The sequence below is a fragment of the Mustela nivalis genome (assembly GCF_964662115.1).
Source record: "Mustela nivalis genome assembly, chromosome: 1".
NCBI classification, from domain to species: domain Eukaryota; kingdom Metazoa; phylum Chordata; class Mammalia; order Carnivora; family Mustelidae; genus Mustela; species Mustela nivalis.
The window spans coordinates 172,401,417-172,420,727 of NC_139020.1; the positions used below are offsets into that span (position 1 = coordinate 172,401,417).

The 19,311-nt window shown below is 34.2% G+C and overlaps 1 protein-coding gene across 11 annotated transcripts in view; it reads right to left on the reverse strand.

Annotated features, from left to right (window-relative positions):
* Positions 1-19,311, reverse strand: part of CNTN4 (contactin 4) — a 930,864-nt gene that overhangs the window by 630,946 nt on the left and 280,607 nt on the right. Inside the window, exon 4 of one of the 11 annotated variants that reach the window (XM_082711569.1) lies at positions 5,826-5,852. The exons of the other annotated variants lie outside the window; for them this stretch is intronic. The gene's annotated coding sequence lies outside the window, so the exon portion shown is untranslated. The remainder of the gene's footprint in view (positions 1-5,825; positions 5,853-19,311) is intronic. 11 annotated transcript variants of the gene reach the window in all.

A 19,311-nucleotide genomic window follows, 5' to 3' on the forward strand; every position in this document is an offset into this window, starting at 1 on the left:
CAGGAGTAAGTGAGAACACCATTTTTACATCAGAAATTACAGAGACTTTCCAGAATCAACAGTGGCAAACTTGGGAACTCAGATGAGGAAGCTTGAAAGAGTAAATAGCTATCAAGTCCAGTAAGGGAGCAAGCCAGTCCACTTGTGGGCAGCCTCCAAACTTTGGTGAGTCAAGATTCTCAACTGTAACACAGGTTGGTTGAATATCATTTATGAACATTCAAGTGATATTTCACGTTATGTCTCATGAAGCAGATATTTTTATCACCCCCATTTTAAAGATACAAACTCTGAAGGCATAGACAAATTAAGTAAATTTTCCTCAGGTCACAAGGTCAATATGTGCTAGAGTCAGAATGTAAAGTGACAAAATCTATAAAGTCTCAAATTTAACAATATTACTCTTTTTGGAGAGTTTAGATGACTCAGGATAAAGGAGGACCTTATGAGACAATCAGTTCCTCACTTATAAAAGAAGTTCTTTTTTATTATGTAAAATCATTATCTGTTTAATAAATTTTAATTTCTCCTCCAATAGCTTGTTTTCTCTGTAAAGATGGGATTCTTTTATCATATACATATATTAAAAATCCTAAAACCTGTAATCTAATGGTTACTAAATAAATGCTGAATGCCTAAATAATTCTTGGACCCAATGCAACTTTTACTGAAATCCACATAATAGTTTAAAATATTAAGAATACAGTAATACCAACAAAGATTATAACTTTGGTTATTAGGTTTCCAGAATTGGTACTGAAGAAGGAAAATGTGGTGAAATCCTAAACTCTAATTAGACAATCGAATGTAAGTTACAAACAAAATTTCAAAGAAGAGATAAAATTAAGCAAGGCCGACAGCAACAACAACAAATAAATGGAGTTTCATAGTGCTTAGACATTTATGAAACTCATAGAAATTATGTTATTAATAGATGAATAAAAGAAAAAGGTAAAAGCAAAGACAATCAGTCTATCAGACTGTCAAAGCAGTTATACAGAAAAGTATACCACACAAAACTACTTCTCTTCTTATCCTTATTAGACTAAAAATAATGTGATGTTTTCAATCCATTTTCTTCTTTCTTATAAAATGACCCATCACATTCCTTCATCAAAAATGTTATGACTTTATAAAAGCACCTGACAATTTCCCACACCTGGTTAAGCCCAATGAAACTCTATACTATTACAAAGCTGATCCATAAACTCCAATTCTATAAAATTCATATAGATTACCAGGTGGCTTCAGCTATTATGATTCTCTCATTCAGAAAGCACAGGTTTGATGTGGATATAACATTATGGGGCCTTTACAAGTCAACATAATCAATACTTTTACAAAATACAGTTTATCCTGGAATGGCCACTCATGCTGAGAAGGCTAAGGGTAGGAGCAGCATAACAGATAGTGGGTTCTCAGCATGAATGAAAGATGGAAGAGTACATTTAACACTCTAATGTTTGATTAGGTGGCAGTCTTTTAAGTCACCTGAGAAGTCGGAATACCTCATCCACAAGATAAAATTACGGGTGCTCTTTAATGGAGTTACCAAAATAGAAAGTGATTAAACCTACACATGTGTTATACTTAACATGTTGGAAATAATGCTTTAGATGAAGAGGAAACTGCTTCCCAGTTGTGAAATATTGTACGAGTTTTCCAATAAAATTTACTCAACACTTATTATTTTCTTTATGTGTATTTCTTATAATGTAGAAATAAATTATTGCTGGTTCTAAATAATATTCTTAAATCCATATTCTTACATACCTAATCTGAAGTGTTCTTTTTGTGCTATTTTTAGTATGTCTTTGTATTAATGCAATGATGGCTTTATTAAAAATAATTTAAGGGATTATATGGGTGGCTTAGTCAGTTAAGCATCAGTTCATGATTTCAGGGTCTTGGGATCAAGCCCCGCACATGGGCACCCTGCTCAGTGGGGAGTCTACTTCGCCTTCTCCAACAATCCCGCCCACCCTTGTGCTTGATCACTCTGTCTCTCTCAAATGAATAAATAAAAAAATCTTTAAAAATAGTTTAAAATTACCTTCTTTTCTATACTCCAGCAAAAATTAAATATATTAAAAAAGTTGTTCTTTGAAGATGTAGGTGTGACAATTTTTTATATTAGTTTTTAAAAACTTTATTGATTTCTTCTACAGTTAATGTTTCTTAGGTTTTCTTTTGAGTTTACTATGAGCATATTATTTAGGAGTATGTAAATAATATATAATTATAATAAAAATGATACAAAGAAACATTTTAATCATTTGACTTCCCAGCCAAACATAACTGCCCATTAATATTTTAGTGAGAATCATTTTCCTTAATACGTTAATGAATATATGCCATTTTTGTTGTCATCTTCTTTTAAAGTAGCCTTTTTCTCTCACTGTACTTTTTAAATCCAATATGCTTATTCTATTTTTTGAGAAATATTTACGTGGGACATAAGATCAAGGCCCTATTCTATGTGATAAAGAAGAAAAAATTAAGGCCTAAAATGTGCTCCTTTCTAATAGATGAGATGAAACACCTAAATAAATAATTCAAGTGACTGGTATGCCAAAGGCAACCACCAGCCATTCTACACTATTAGAAAAACCTGAAATTCCACAAGTTGGGAAAGTCTTGCATCTACCGTCTGCCAGCCATGTCACTATACAATCTATTAGTAGTATGCTGGAGGCGCAATCCCTACTGATCATGTTAGGAGGGAGATTTAAGTCTTTGTCATCCTTGATACCCAGTTAAAAACACCAATATAGATTCTGGATGCCCATGTAGGGATTAGACTAAACACAGAATTGTTGGCACCAAAAATGTAAAATATTTAACTAAAACATCTCGGACTGTAGCCACTATTACTAAGTCCTCAAAAAAAGAAACTTTATTTGAAACTTTTTATATGCAGAGCTTTATGCAGAAATCATTACAGAATGAGAAACATATTAAGTAAAATTTATTTTTCAAAGCTAAAGAATTTAGGATGACACGCCTATATGTTCAACAACTTCTATGTTTATCTTTCCTTCACACCAAAAGCATTCTCCCAATATCAAAAGCCTTAGTGTTTCAAAAAGGGAGGTTTAAGTTTTCTTTTGTTATTCTTAGAAGTAATATCTGGATTCTGAGAGTAAGCAGTTGAGAAAGATTCAATCAAGACAATTGTTGAAGTAATTTAAACTGGAGTATCTCATTATTTGTAGTCAAGAAGCAATTTTTCTATGGCTGTTATTATCATTTCACTTTGGTTCAGCTAAAATACTGATACAAGAGCTAAAGTGAGTGAAAAGATTTAGCCCTTTGGCAATTTCAGTTACATAAAATAGTCAATAAGTTAATTTCATTCACATACTACATTTTTACAACATATATGTATAAAAGATCATATGGAATCTTGTACTTTTGAATAATGACTAGTGTGCTTGGATAATAATAATAGCTTAATATTTACTGAGGGCTTATTATCTCTCTAAGGGTACAGTCTATTTTAATCATCACAACTTTATGAGGTAGGTTCAAAAATCATCATTTCTTACAAATAAAGTAAGATCCACTGAATTTAAGTAATTTGCCTTCAAATCACATAGTAGCATGCACAGTATCTATGATTCAAATTCAGGCAGTCTGATTCTAGAGCTTTCCTTAACTACTAAGCATTTCTGCCTTGTTTTAAATTACAAAAGCATATATGGATGATGCATAAAAGCAGAAAAAATCCGTTACCAAAATGCCATCAATTATTTAGTGATTCAGTTACACTGAATAAAATATTGCTGTAAGTCATGAGAAGTGCAAGTTTCTCATTTTAACATAAAAGGCCTAGGACCAGACATTTGAGGAGTCTCATTTCTTGACATTAAAAAACCAAAAATGAAACAATACACACATACACACACAGTCATATATATATATATGTGTATATATTTATATATACATATATAGAGAATTTTATAGTAAAATTATAAAAATTATAAAATAAAAATTAAAAACATATATATATATAGAGAGAGAGTGTTCTATAGTGAAATTTGAAAATGAATAAAATATATGATAATAAAAATATAAGGAGTGGGGGGTTATGCCTGGTTAGCTCAGTCAGTAGGGCATGTGACTCTTGATCTCAGGGTTGTAAGTTTGAGCCGTAATTGGGTATAGAGAGATTACACAAAAATAAAATTTTTAAATATATAGATATAAAGAGAAAATAACGTGAAAAATTCAAAATAAGGGTAAATGTATTAAATAAAAGAGAAAAAAGAAAAATAAGAACAGAAGGATCTACAGCTGAAACTGAATGTATGCTTGTAATAAAAACATCAGGGTATGGAAAAGAGGGATTTCCAGAGGCAGAACATGGATGTTACATTAGCACTGACAGTTTATAGAGGATCTCTGATTAACTGCATTGAGTGAATATCTAAGTAAATGCTAATGCTCTTTCCAAACTTGAGTACATCAAAAACTGCAAGATGCCGTCCATACTGAGCAGGTTGATTATTCCGAGCTCAAAGTTCAAATTAAATGCTAGGGAAGTACTCCCTGCCAACATGTGACCTTAGTTCACTAAGAACGGTCTCTAAACACATCTTATATTCTCCATGAACTAAATCCCATGGACTTAATTTTTCACAGCCTACACAGTTAAATTTTTATGCTGATTCTAACATGGTTATTTGCTGGATGCTGCAAAACAAGATCAGAACCAGAAAATCAGGAGATTTAAGTGACAGCAGAGTATAGAGTTAATATAATGAGCTATGATAGTAGTGACATATAAAAGCACCAAAAAAACTATAAAAATTAAAACAACACAATGCAATAATCAGTTTCAAATTTTGTCATAAAGGCAACCACATAGTTGGGAAGATATCAAAGTGTATAGTGTATTTTAGATATTTTTTCATTTTTTTAAAGATGTTTTACTTATCTGAGAGAGAAAGAGCAAGTGCATGTGCACAGGGGGACGAGGGGCAGAGGGAGGGACAGTTTTAAGCACTGCATGCTGAGCACAGGGCCAGATATGTAGCCTGATCTTAAGGAACCTGAGATCACAACCTGAGCAGAAACCAAGAGTACTACGCTTAACCAATTGTACCACCCAGGCACCTCCAATTTTAGGGTTTTTTCAATATAACATATTTTTAAACAATCTGACAATTAAAAAAGGGATCCTTTATATTTAGCCTGTTCCCCTTGGTACTATGTTAAAATAGTCTAATTATATCAGCATTTCCATTTTAATGCTAAAACGGTAATAAAGTATTTGCTGTATATTTAATGAAAACAGATCTCTATGAAATACCCAAAATCTTTAGTGAAATGTTATCAATCCATCAAATATTACTTAGTACCTATTAGGTGCCAAAATATGCAAAATTCTCAGAAATTAGGAAAAATTTAGGCAAAGGGCTTCTCCTTTGGAAAGCAGGCAGGGTAGGACATAAAAAGTAATATAAAAAGGAAGATGAATGGTCACCAGGGGAGGCGATTTTTGGCAGGTGTACAACTATGCCATGAAGATATAAACAAGATAATTAAATCATTTATCTTAAGAACCTGAGCTTGCTAGATAATTTCTGAGATTTCAAGAACATTTAAACACAGTTTTGGGTTTTTTAAAAATAATTTTCAAAGCATGAGAAAAAGAGAAGTAAACCACTACTGCATATGCGTATATACAACTGGCAAGGTAATTAAGGAAAAATGTATGTGGAAATATGTTTCAGATATGTCTATCACCAGGCAAGGAAATAAGGAAAGAGTGGTATTTTCATATGAAGCAACCAACATGCAGCAATGGAAAGAACACACACCTGGTACATTTAACAACATGGACGAATCTAAAAAAAAATAAAAATACTACGTTGAGCAAAACAAGCCAGGTGAAGAAAATGCATACTTTCTGACTCTATGTACATAAATTTTAAGAACAGGCAAAACAACTCTAGAGTGATACAAGTCAGAAGAGTACATGCCTCAAAATAGGGAGGTAATGCCTGGGAAGAGGTAAAAAGAACTTTCCTCAGTTAGTGAAAAACTGGGATCTAACTTGATTAGGGTGGTGGTTAAATGAATATATATATTGCGCTATATAGTTCAGATTTATTTTTTATAGTGTGTAATCAGTATTTAAATTGAAAAAGGGCAAATATGCTTCAAAATGCAACTACCACAAAATCAAAGGAAAAGAGGCACAAAATGATGAAATTTATATGACCTATACAGAATAAAAGAATACCTTTTCCAGCGAATTACTTTTCCATTACAGAAGAAAGAAAGAGAGGGAGAAGATAGAATTTTTTTAAAAAGAAAAAGAAAAAAGAAAGGAAAGCATTTAGTCTAGAACTGTACATTGAATAGGATTGTGGAACTCCCAGTTTGTAAAATAAAATTCTCTTTTGAAAAGGCATTCCATAACACTAAACAGTAATCTTCTAAGGCTGCAACTTCCACATTTTTTATAATAGCCTATCTTATCTTCTCCAGAACAAATGTACTTAATCAGGATTTTATTAATTAGACTTCAGACACTTTTAGGAATTATATTAAACAAATAGATCAATACTTCTAAAGAAATAAATATGTGTCTGTTGGCAAGTTAACTAAATAATAACCAAGGTAGAGACTGATCACATTAACATCATCATTTTAAACTTAAAAGTCCAGTTGAAATGCAACCATTGTACCTAAGCTTATTCTGAACACCCAAGATTCCAAAAGCACAGCTAAACCAATAAGGAACTTAAGGAATAGTTCTGACACTTTGCTAATATCACACATTAGTAAAAATAACATTTAATTTTGCTTGACCAAGGTGTCACTGACTATACTGTTCCTTTTTAAATGCAAAAGCAGAGAGAGTTAATTTATCCTTAAGCTAATCCAAATGAATGAGCTGATCTAGTCTTTGATTTTTGATATCTCAGTAAGGGACACGTATTCTAAAGCAATGACATTGAAAATACATCTGAAATTGATTTCCAGTGATGCTGCATTCTTCAGAACCCTAGTAACCTAGCCTGCAGTTTTATTTTGGCCACCATCAATGAAACTGGCTATATAATACAAGAGGTTATGAGACAGAATACAAAAAGAGGAGAATAAAAAAGGGATCTTCAAATATCCTCTGAGAGGATAAAAATCACCATTTCACAACTGTCAAGAGAAAGGATTAATTTTAAATCATTTTCTATTTCCACTGCCTGATGTGGTAAATTTAGATGAATAGAAGGCCATTGTCTTTATTCATTAATTTCAAGAGATTGTTAGAAGATGGAAATCTTTTGGAATTATTATGCCTCTTTAACAATCTTTATCTAAAAATGACTCTAAGAGAATACTCTTCTAACTGTAAATGTTGTCAGAAGGATGAATCAGAGACGTGCTGTCAGCACAGATTTTCTTTCTTTAAAAAAAAATGTTTTATTTATTTATCTGACAGAGAGAGAGAGAGAGAGAGCATAAGTAGACAGAGCGGCAGGCAGAGGGAGAGGGAGAAACAGGCTCTCTCCTGAGCAGGAAGCCTGATGGAGGGTTCCATCCCAGGAATCTGGGGTCACGACCCTAGCCGAAGGCAGACAGATTTGCAATGTCTGTCCCACAAAATTCATTTGAGGGTTTTTTGTCTTCTTACATTTGCCAAGACAGCATTTTATCAAAAATAACTTGATTTAAATCAGATAAAGATAAATGATTAAATGTACTGGTTTCTGATGTTTCTCCTTACAAACCAACAGTGGATGAAAGTCTGTTAGTAAAACTAGTAAATGATAAAACTATGATATTACTAACTTAGTTTAACCGTCTCCAATACTCAAATTTTTATCAGAGATCCACCAGAATCCTATCATTATGTGGTGACAAATGGATACTGATAAAGACATACCAGTGATCTATCCTCTACAGAAACTATCAGTTCAGAGGTCAAACTATCTGTTCAGGGGACAAGAAGACAATGTCCCTATGGGAACGTATGTGTATAATTATTTTTAAATTAGATAAAAATACATATTTTTTTAAAATACGTAAAAATACAGAAGATATCACATATGTGTTTTAAACATATATATTTTTAGTAATTGTATAATGTATAAATAGATGATATATGTACATGCCTCTTTCAAATGATACATGCTTATATCTTTGAAATTCATATTGAAACGCAGCCCAAGTATTCTTACAGAAATGAAATAAAAGAGATTGAAATGGGATCCAAAAATAGATGTCAGCCACAAAGTTATGAGCCCATAGTTATGAATTCATTCCTTATATATTTAAAATTACTATATGCAACCTTTATAGCAGTCATGGAAAGATACCTAGAAATTTTCCGAACTTTAAAAAAGGGAACAAATGTTTTTATTAAATAAAATCTACAAGCTGAGTATGCCTTAATTCCCTGGAATTCATAACATTTTAGAAGATGATCCCAAAGCTATAATTTTGTTCCCCTTAAATTCTGGTTGTATAAACACAACTACAGTTCATTTGCTTTTAATGATACAGATGTGAAAGATATACTCATAATGCAAAGACCTAATCTGACTGATTAGCTGAAGAGCAGACTTCTATCATACAAAATCTACCATATATGTACAAAAAAAAATTACAAAGTAAGCCTTGAAAATAACCTTAAAAGCTTAATACATTAAGTTATGAGATCTTCAGTAAGTCTTAAACAGGCATGATTTCAGTTTCCCCATCTGTACAATGTAAGGACTGTCCTAAAATAGCCGCTAAAATCTCTTCTAATCCAAACCAAGAGGACAGTGACATCAACTATTATCACATTATATACCATGAGGAAATTGTTTTCACTTACTATTGATCAACATAGTATTTTTGTCATATGGAGATGATATGAGATAATAGATAAAATGATAGGACAGTTTTGTTCTTTAAAATTTCTCACTCTTCTAATGGGTCATTCTGAGGGAAAACCACATACCCAAATATACACACTAAAAACTCCCTTCATCTACTATCTCCATTTATTATATAAACCATGGCAATGCTTCCAAGAGTGACTCTCAGTGTCCTTCCATTAGCAAATCACTGGCATGACTTTCCCTAAATGCGAATTATAAATTACACCTCTCATTACTTTTTTTCCTAAAGTACATTTTGCTAATATTTAATTTATAAATCATTTCCCAGATGTATTAGTAATAAATGGTTGCAGGCGGCAGACAGGTCTCCAACAAGAAAGTATCATGCTTTCTGTTTGCTGGGAGTCCTCATTAAAAAGGCATCAAGAGAAAGCAAAATAAAAACAACCTTGTGAACCCTTGTAATTGGTCTCAAGAGATATGTAACTCTAAGGATATCAATATAGCAATGGCCTAGTCCAAACTCCTTCTTAGGTTGTACAGAAAATATTTATTTGGTGATACACTATTTGAATAATAGAGTTGCTTATGATCAGAATGAAAACAGACAAAAAAATAAGTGCTACTTGATTTCAGATATTTTACTCCTAAAACAGTACTTTTTATAGAATGCCCATCCTAATCATTTTGAACTACCATGCTGCCAAGAAATTAATTTTAAATAAATGTCAGAAATGTTTCTTACATATGTAAAAGAATATAGATACATACATACATTTTATATACATAATATGCACATATATTATTAGCAGTATGGTAGTCAATAATTTAAATATATCACATATGGATTATTTCATGAAGAGTTATCATATGCAATAATTAACCTTTTAATTTCCTGTTTTTAATTTTTTTTTTAAGGATTTTATTTATCTGACAGAGAAAGATCACAAGTAGGCAGAGAGGCAGGCAGAGAGAGAGAGAGGTAAGCAGGCTCCCTGCTGAGCAGAGAGCCTGATGAGGGACATAATCCCAGGACCCTGAGATCATGACCTGAGCCAAAGGCAGAGGCTGAAGCCACTGAGCCCCGCAGGCACACTAATTTACTGTTTAAAACAAAACAAAACAAAACAAAAAACAACCTTCTTTCTGTTAGAACAAAATAATCCTTTGTGGTAATAAGAAAACTTTTGATTACTGCATTTGTTACCCAACAAACATCAAAATTTGACATTTTGACTGATTTGGATCATTAGTTTTAACATATACACTATTTTACTGTCTCATGATCCAAAGGGGGGTATCCTTTCATATGACAGATGAAGACACAAGGCCAACAAATGTGGCCAAATGAGTCATGAAGCTCAGATTACTAAAATAAAGACAGACCACCAAAATTTCACTCCAATGTTTTGTGTATTTATGTTATTTCTGTGTTTTAAGACATTCTTCCATATAGGGAGACAGATTAAGAGCAATTATGCTCTAAGAGTTAGCAGATCTTGGTTGATCCATAGATCAAGTGGGTATAAAATGGATTTGCAAAAGAAAAAAAAAAAAAGAGAGAACACCAAAAGTATGTCAAATATCAGCATGATTCCTTAAATATATATGGATTTCTCCCCTAGGATTCTGATGGATTCCTGCCTAATGTTGAGGTCTTTTATCCATTTCGAGTTTATCTTTGTGTATGGTCTAAGAGAATGGTCAAGTTTTATTCCTCTTCGACATTGGCCACAGCAACTTCTTTCAAGATATGTCTCTAAAGGCAAAGGAAACAAAAGCAAAAAATGAATTTTTGGGATTTCATCAAGATCAAAAGCTTCTGCACAGCAAAGGAAACAGTCAACAAAACAAAGAGGTAGCCCACAGAATGGGAGAAGATATTTGCAAATGACAATACAAACAAAGGGCTGGTATCCAGGATCTATAAAGAACTCCTCAAACTCAACACACATAAAACAGATAAACACTTCAAAAAATGGGCATAAGACATAAAAAGATGCTTTTCCAATGAAGGCATACAAATGGTAACAGACCCATGAAAAAAGGTTCATCATCACTAGCCATCAGGGAGATTCAAATCAAAACCACATTGAGATACCACCTTACACTAGCTAGAGTGGCCAAAATTAACAAGACAGTAAACAACATGTGTTGAAAAGAATGTAGAGAAAGGGGAACCCTCTCACACTGTTGGTGGGAATGCAAGTTGGTGCAGCCACTTTGGAAAACAGTGTGGAGATTCCTTAAGAAATTAAAAATAGAGCTTCCCCATGACCCTGCAATTGCACTACTGGGTATTTGCCCCCAAGTGAAAAGAAGGGCCATCTGTACCCCAGTGTTCATAGTAGCAATGGCCACAGTCCCCAAACTGTGGAAAGAACCAAGATGCCCTTCAACAGACGAATGGATAAGGAAGATGTGGTCCATATATACTAGGGAGTATTATGCCTCCCTCAGAGAGGATGAATACCCAAATTTTGTATCAACATGGACAGGACTGGAAGAGATAATGCTGAGTGAAATAAGTCAAGCAGAGACAGTCAATTATCATATGGTTTCACTTATTTGTGGAGCATAAGGAATAACATGGAGGCCATGGGGAAATGGAGAGAAGGGAGTTGGGGGAAACTGGAGGGGGAGACGAACCATGAAAGACTGCGGACTCTGAAAAACAATCTGAGGGTTTTGGAGGGCAGGGGGTGGGAGGTTGGGTGAGCCTGGTGGTGGGTATTATGGAGGGCACATATTACACGGGGCACTGGGTGTGGTGCATAAATAATGAATTCTGGAACACTGAAAATAAATTAAAAAAAAATTTTAAAAAGGATATATATGCATTTTTCAGAAGCTACTTAAGAAGTGATTAATCTCAACATTTACTCTTCTTTGTTTTGAGCCAGACATGTTGTAAGTAAAAACAACTTCCATTTTTATGGCCCTTCTTTTCAGATGTAAATTTACCTTTATGTGATTAATCAAGCCTATCTATAACTGCTAGGTTCAAATATTAATACATGAACTATATGCATGAACTAAATACCTCAGATGCTTAATTTTTACTATCTGCTTTATGAAGAAAAAAAAAAAAAAAAGGAAGAAAGAAAGCAAATCCAAAATAAAATTCAAAAAAATAATGTGAGGTCCTGAAGCTGGAGCACTGGATTCAAATTTGTTTTTCTTCAATCTTGGTTCACCTTCTGATATAAGCATATACACATTTATTTGCAGATGCACAAGTAATTTATGAACTAATAATATACTAGGTAGTAGCTTGAACATTATTGCTCAGATACTGGCTATAAAAATAATATATATAAAAAGCTCTGATCAGTTGACTATAAATCTGTTCTCACATTTAGATATATCTCTTATGAAAATAACATGTGTTTAAAAAATATGTAAAACAGAAAAATAAAATTTACCTGTTAGGTTACTATCAAGAAATATTAGGCAGCATTTTCTTGCAATCCCTTTTATGTTGAAATTGGACACTTAGGTGATCATTTTGCTACATTTAGTAATACTATAATGAACCTTTTCACCTATAATTTCTTGGCAGAATCTTTCTTTAATTAGATTTAAAAAACAAATGAACAAAAATCTGCCAAATAACATATTAACAAAACATTTTCCTGATTATCCAAATCATTCACATATAAAAAATACTGTTTATAGAGCAATAGATACTGAATTGAGATTCAGGCAAAAGGCTACACTGAACAGAAACAAAAGGACAAATATTATATGGCTCTAATTATATGAAATACCCAGATTCAATGAGACAGAAAAGAGATTAAACATTACCAGAAGCTGGGGATGGAAATGAATGGGAAGTAGTTGCTTTATGATTATCCCTATGGAGATGAGGAAAAACTTTTGGAAATAGTGGTGATGGTGATATAACACTAACTAATTATTAATTATACAACACAACATAATTAATGTCACCCAATTGCACACTCAAAAATTATTAAAATGGCAAATGTTATATATATTTTACCACATTTTTTTAAAAGTTGCATGAGTCAACACGTAATAATTAAAACCTACTAAATCAATGAGAATTTTACATGTAAATATGTAATAAAAGCAGTATTACTGGGGAGCCTCGGTGGCTCAATTAAGCGACTGTCTTGATTTTTAGCTCAGGTCATGATCTCAGGGTCTTGAGACTGAGCTCAGTGTCTGGCTCTTCATTCAACATGGAGTCTGCTTGAGATTCTCTCTCTTCCTCTGCCTCTACCCCTATTCACTTTCTCTCTCTCTCTCTCTCTAAAATAAATAAATAAATAAAATCTTCTTAAAAATTGATATCATTATTGTATAATAGACAAGCAACTAATTATCATATTATTACTATATCAATTAAAAATAATTAGCTAATATTATATTAATTAAAACAAAATAATATATAATAATAGCAAAATGTCAAATGCTCTGATTAAGTGCTTACCTGCTCTATCATATTTAAAACCCACAGCAAGCTTGTAAGTACTCAACATAAGGAAACAGAGGGTTAAAGAAAGAGGTAAGTGTTATGTGGTCACACAGTATTAAATGGCAGAACAAATACTCATACCACATTTGTATGACTCTGAAGGCATTGCTTTTAATTATGCTATATAAATTATATTTAATATGCTGTGCTTGTAAACAGGCTACGTGTTGTTAGACCTACTTTAAAGACACGTAAATTGAAGCTTTAAAGAGCTTATATGAATTCTCCACTGTTATTACAAAACTAGTTAAGAGAAGAATCAGACTTTACAAAAAATTATTTTAGACTAAAAAATGGCAAAAATGAACAGAGATCTCCCATGTATTCTTCAGCCAGCCTTCTCCATGCTAACTACATGAACATACTATTGTGATCAAAACAATAAACTATAAGCTTTATTCAGATTTTTACCAGTGTTTTTCTTACTATCATTTTTCTGTTCCATGATACAATATAATAAAGAGTTCTAGTAAATAATTCTGTACTCTGTCCTTTGAATAATTTTGTACAGTGTCTGATCCTTTCTTATGATTAGATTGTGGTTATATATTTTTCTCAAGAATAGAACAAAAGTGATGTGCCCTTCATGTATCATGTCATGGATACACCACATCCCATGTTATCTCATCACTAGTGATGTTAATCATGATCACCTTCTTTAGATCGTATCTCCAAGGTTTTTCCACTGTAAAGTCATAAATTGCCGCCTTTGTAATTAATAAAGATTGGGGGAGGAGAATGATTTGAGAGTAAGAAGAGTTTGCTCTTTCCCAAACTTTTATCCACTAGTTTCAGAATCCATCAGTAGGTCTTCCCTACAATTATGACCATGGTTTCTTAATGATGTTATATTCTCTTTATTATAGTGTAATTCCTCCGTAAGAAAGAGCTGTATATTTCTATCTCAGCATTGGCTCATGGATATTTATTTTAGTCTATGGGTTAAAATTCACAATTACACTAATTTATTGGGTTGTTCTAGTTTTCTAGCTTTGGCCACTAGGAGCTCTTCCATGTTTGTGCCTGTGTCCTTGACATGTCCCCACCCTTTGAAGCACTCCCTTACTTCTTTGGTGCCAAGGATACTCCAAGCTCATCTTGTACTTTTCTTTCCACAGCCCTAGAATCAACCACTTATTCAAGGATTCCTTGGACAATGGTATTTTAAATACCAAGATCTAGGCTAGGCATGCTCATTGTTAGTAGAGTGTTATTACTTCAAAGTCCTCTCTATAACCAAAGCTTGGAAATATATGCATTATACTGCCAGAGAGGCAGTCATTTTTTTATTCTTCCACTAATCTCCTCACCTATCCTGAATCTGGTTTGTAATCTGTGAGGATTCACAAGTCAGGAAAGAATAAAGAAATAATAAGTCAATTTGTAAATAATTAAAACAGGAAGAGTAAAATAAAGGCCTGGTTTTCTTTTATTAGGTTAAGGACTAGCAGAGATTCTTTACACTGACAGGAACTCAATATGCTTTAAATTATAAATCTAGTATATCTGAGAAAAACTTTCAAACTCAGTGCTTTTTTTTCCCTACCTATGAAATGGGGATGATTATCTCTATCCCCTAAAGATATCATGAAAACAATGTACGGTAATAAAAGCAAAGGAACTTTGTAAACTGAAATACATAATTTTAAGGGCAAATTCCTGTCCAATATGAAAAATGCTTAATACAAAAAACATTTAACCATGATATGACAGGCAAAATTCTAAATATGTCCCTCCAAGATTACCATTCCCTGATTATCCCATCACACAAGTATATAGGTACAGTTATGAAGGTACTTTGCAGAATGGAATTAAGATTATTTGGGGCGCCTGGGTGGCTCAGTGGGTTAAGCCTCTGCCTTTGGCCTCTCTGCTCAGCAGGGAACCTGCTTCCTCCTCTCTCTCTGCCTGCCTCTCTGCCTACTTCGGATTTCTGTCTGTCAATAAATAAATAAATAAAATCTTAAAAAAAAAAGATTATTTATCAGTTGACTTTAAAATAGGGAGATTAGGGGCACCTGGGTGGCTCAGTGGGTTAAAGCCTCTGCCTTCGGCTCAGGTTGTGATCCCAGGGTCCTGGGATCGAGCCCTACATCGGGCTCTCTGCTCAGCAGGAAGCCTACTTCCCTTACTCTCTCTTTGCCTGCCTCTCTGCCTACTTGTGATCACTCTCTCTGTCAAATAAATAAATAAAATCTTTTGGAAAAATAGGGACATTATTGTGGTTAATCACTGGGCCCAATGTAATCACATGAGTCCTTGAAAGCAAAGAGAAAAAGTGGAAGAGTCCTCAGATGCATTTGAATAAAAAGATGAGGCCCCAGAAATGAGGCAAAAGGGGAGGGCAGAGAGAGGTGTGAGAAAAAACCCACCTACCATTTCTGGCTTTGAAGAGAACCATGAGCCAGGGCATAGAAGTGGATTCAAGGAGCTGAGAACAGCCAGCAAGGAAACAGAGATCCCAGTCCTACAGTCACATGAAACTGAATTCTGCCAACAGCTTAAATCATCCCAGAGAGATTTTCCCCCATGGCTGCACAAAGGAAGGAAAAAAGGAAGGAAGGGAGGGAGGGAGGGAGGGAAGGAGGAAGGAGGGGAGGGAGGCAGCTTTCTGATCCCTTGCTTTCAGCCTTGTGAGAATGTTGGCAGAGATCCATGCTATGCTCATCATACTCCTGATCAGTAAAAATTGTGAGCTAATACATGGGTACTGTTTTAAGTTTGCAATAATTTATTACAGCATCAATAAAACAAAATACATGAGGTTTCTGCAGAAGAAAAATGATTCAGAAAAATGAAATGATTCTCTTCACAATCATTGTGAACCACAGCATCTCAGACATAACGACAACTAGTGATAGATAACACTAATCAGAAACATTTGATGAGAGAAAGTCAGGAAATTGAGAAAGTATTATGCAAACAATGTACACATACAGGGTCCACTGTATAATTTTATTGGTCTTTATTTGAGACCTATGTGAGTCACAAACCTACCTATATCCGTTTTCTAAAGAGAACATGTAAGAGAGTACAAAGAGCTCAAGACTTGGATTTGTAATCAATCAAAAAATGTAATCCAGGTGTTATATAACCCAGGCACTAAACATATGACCTTTGGCATCATATCACCTCTGAACTTCAATTTTCACATCTTTAATATGGGTATAAATAAGAGCTACATTGGTTTAAGTGAGAAAATGTAAATGAAAGTTCTCAAAAATGAAAAATACAGACTGTCATCAGGTTTTGGTACATTACTTAGTGATTTTCAGAAACTGACCCAAATAGTTTCTGGCAGTCAGATTAGTGTAAACTCTTCATATTCTAAAACTGATTTACAATCACCCATTATAATGCTGATCACTTTGCATATTCTCCTACTTTGAGATTATAAATTCAATGTATTAGGAGGTAGTTTGTGGTTTATACAGAGAGCTAGAATGAAGGAATGGAAGGAAGCAGAATAACATTATGGCAATCCCAAATTTTCCATTCAGTGAAAAGGACATTAAATAAGGAAAGTTTAAAAAAAAAAAAAAGTCCCGTGATCCTTGTAGGTTGAAATGTTTCTCCCCTTCTGACAAATTCATATGTTGAATACTTCATGATATGACCTAATGAGTTTAGACGAATTCATACTAGAGTGGGATGGGCTCCTGATCCAATGTGACTCATGTCTTTTTAGAAAGGAAAGTTTAGAGGTGCCTGGGTGGCTCAGTGGGTTAAAGCCTCTGCCTTCAGCTCAGGTTATGATCCCAGGGTCCTGGGATAGAGTCCAGCATCAGGCTCTCTGCTCAGCAAGGATCCTGCTTCCTCCTCTCTCTCTCTCTGCCTGCTTTTCTGCCTACTGGTGATCTCTCTGTCAAATAAATAAAATCTTAAAAAAAAATAAAAAGGGCAGTTTGGACATAGACACATACACACAGGAAATACACATATGGAGATGAAGGCAAAGACGAGGTGATGCTTCTGTACACCAAAGAACACAACACAATGATAGCAAACCACCAGAAGCCAGAAGGACAGCCAGAGCAGACTGTTCTTCACATCTCCTGGAAGGAACTAACCCTGTACCCTGAGTTCAGATGTCTAGCATTCAGATCTGAGAGTTAATAAATTACTATTGTTTAAACTACCCAGTTTGTGTGATTTTTGTTGTGGTAGCCCAGAAACTAATGCCCACCTCCATTTGAAAAAGAAGATAGACAAGGAACTGTTGCAATGACCATTATCCTTCATACTGCATGGTCTTTCAAACACTTTGGTTACATTTAATCCCCCCCAAAATCTTTTAAATCATAAAGAAAGTGGGGACTGTAATTGCTGTATTTTGTAAGAAAATAGTGGACATTAGGTATTGAAAGGCTTGCTTAAAATCAAAGAGATGGGGATGCTTGGGTGGCTCAGCTGGTTATGCATCTGCCTTAGGCTTGGGACATAATCCTGGAGTCCTGGGATCAGGCAGCATTGGGCTCTCTTCTCAGTACAGAGTCTCCCTCTCCCTTTGCCTCTTTCCCTCCCCCTCTGCTCATGCTCACTCTCTCCCACACACAGGCTCTCTCTCTCTCTTAAATAAATAAAATAAAATAAAATAAAATAAAATAAAATAAAATAAATCAAAGAGATGAAGGAGGAAAAGCTTGAATCTGAAACTTTTAAGTTTCAATCCACATTTCCTTTTGCTATGCCATTCAGTCAATTTCCATTTAATTCAATTCCTCATATTTATCTCTAAACTCAGACAGGAGAATTTATCAAACAGAAATGGTAAAGGAGATCAGCTCTAAGACTGCATATTTGAGACATGATAAAATCCGATCAAATTCAAACTGCAGGGATTGGGGAGCAGAACCCGGAAGACAGGGTCCAGCTGTCCTGGTGAGGCAGTTTCCACAAGCCCGTGGTCTTGCTCAGTCAGTCAAAGCAAAACTGCTTGAGTTGTTCAGGTATAGTTCCAGCACCAGCATATGTCAGAGACCTCATCGTTGTCCAATTCTGTTTTATTAGATTACAGTCCAGCAGATGTTCTTTGTCCCTAGAGGAGATCTAACATACTTTAAATTCCCAGCCTAGCTCCTTTGAGAAATACTCAAAATCTTGGTACTATTTTGCCAGCGAACAAAACTGCTTTCATAGGATTAAAATATACAATCTCTTGGGCTTTCCGTTAAAAGTTTACCTGGCAAAACTCTGTGGTGAACAAATAGCCACACTTGTATGTTGAAAGTTTTAACCTCTACCAAGTTTGCAGCTTATCTGAAGAGCAAAGTATTATTAACGATAGAAGCAATGGATTTATAATCCCTGAAGAAAACATCAAAGTAAGTAGGTGAGTAAGAATGAAACAATTCCTTCTTTTCCTTATTTGATTCCCTCCCTTTAAATTACTTGGATTGTTTCCATACCTCATCCCACTCGAGAAAACTGGAAAAACCAAAATAATAACAGAAATCTATTATTATTTTAGAGGGGAAAAAGTTTACAGTGTGAAATAATTTACACACAAAAGCATATACAAATGAGAACTATCTGTGCTACCTTAACTTCTAGGGTGATAACTCAAAATAGCCGCTATGCCACATTATCCACAAATATGTGAGAAATTTCTGAATGTCAGCAAGGAACCATTTATAGACCCAACTCAGAGTAAATATGGTGCACTAAAAAGGACATTAAACAAGATGTCAGGAGACCTGATGTCTGTATCTGGCTCTACCACTAACACCTTCAAGATGCCTTTTGGAAACTGCCTCTACATTTGTGTAATGAACTACATGATCCCCTGGTCTATTTCTAATCTAAAATCCTTAAGATCCAAATAATGTAACAGACTCTCCAAAGTCTAACAAGAAGTAATTCATGATTGTGATTTTGTAAAACTTGGAGAATAACCTAACTCCAAATACAGGCTGATCGAAGTGATAATAGCCAGATCATTTTCATCTCAATATTTGGTATATAAACCTT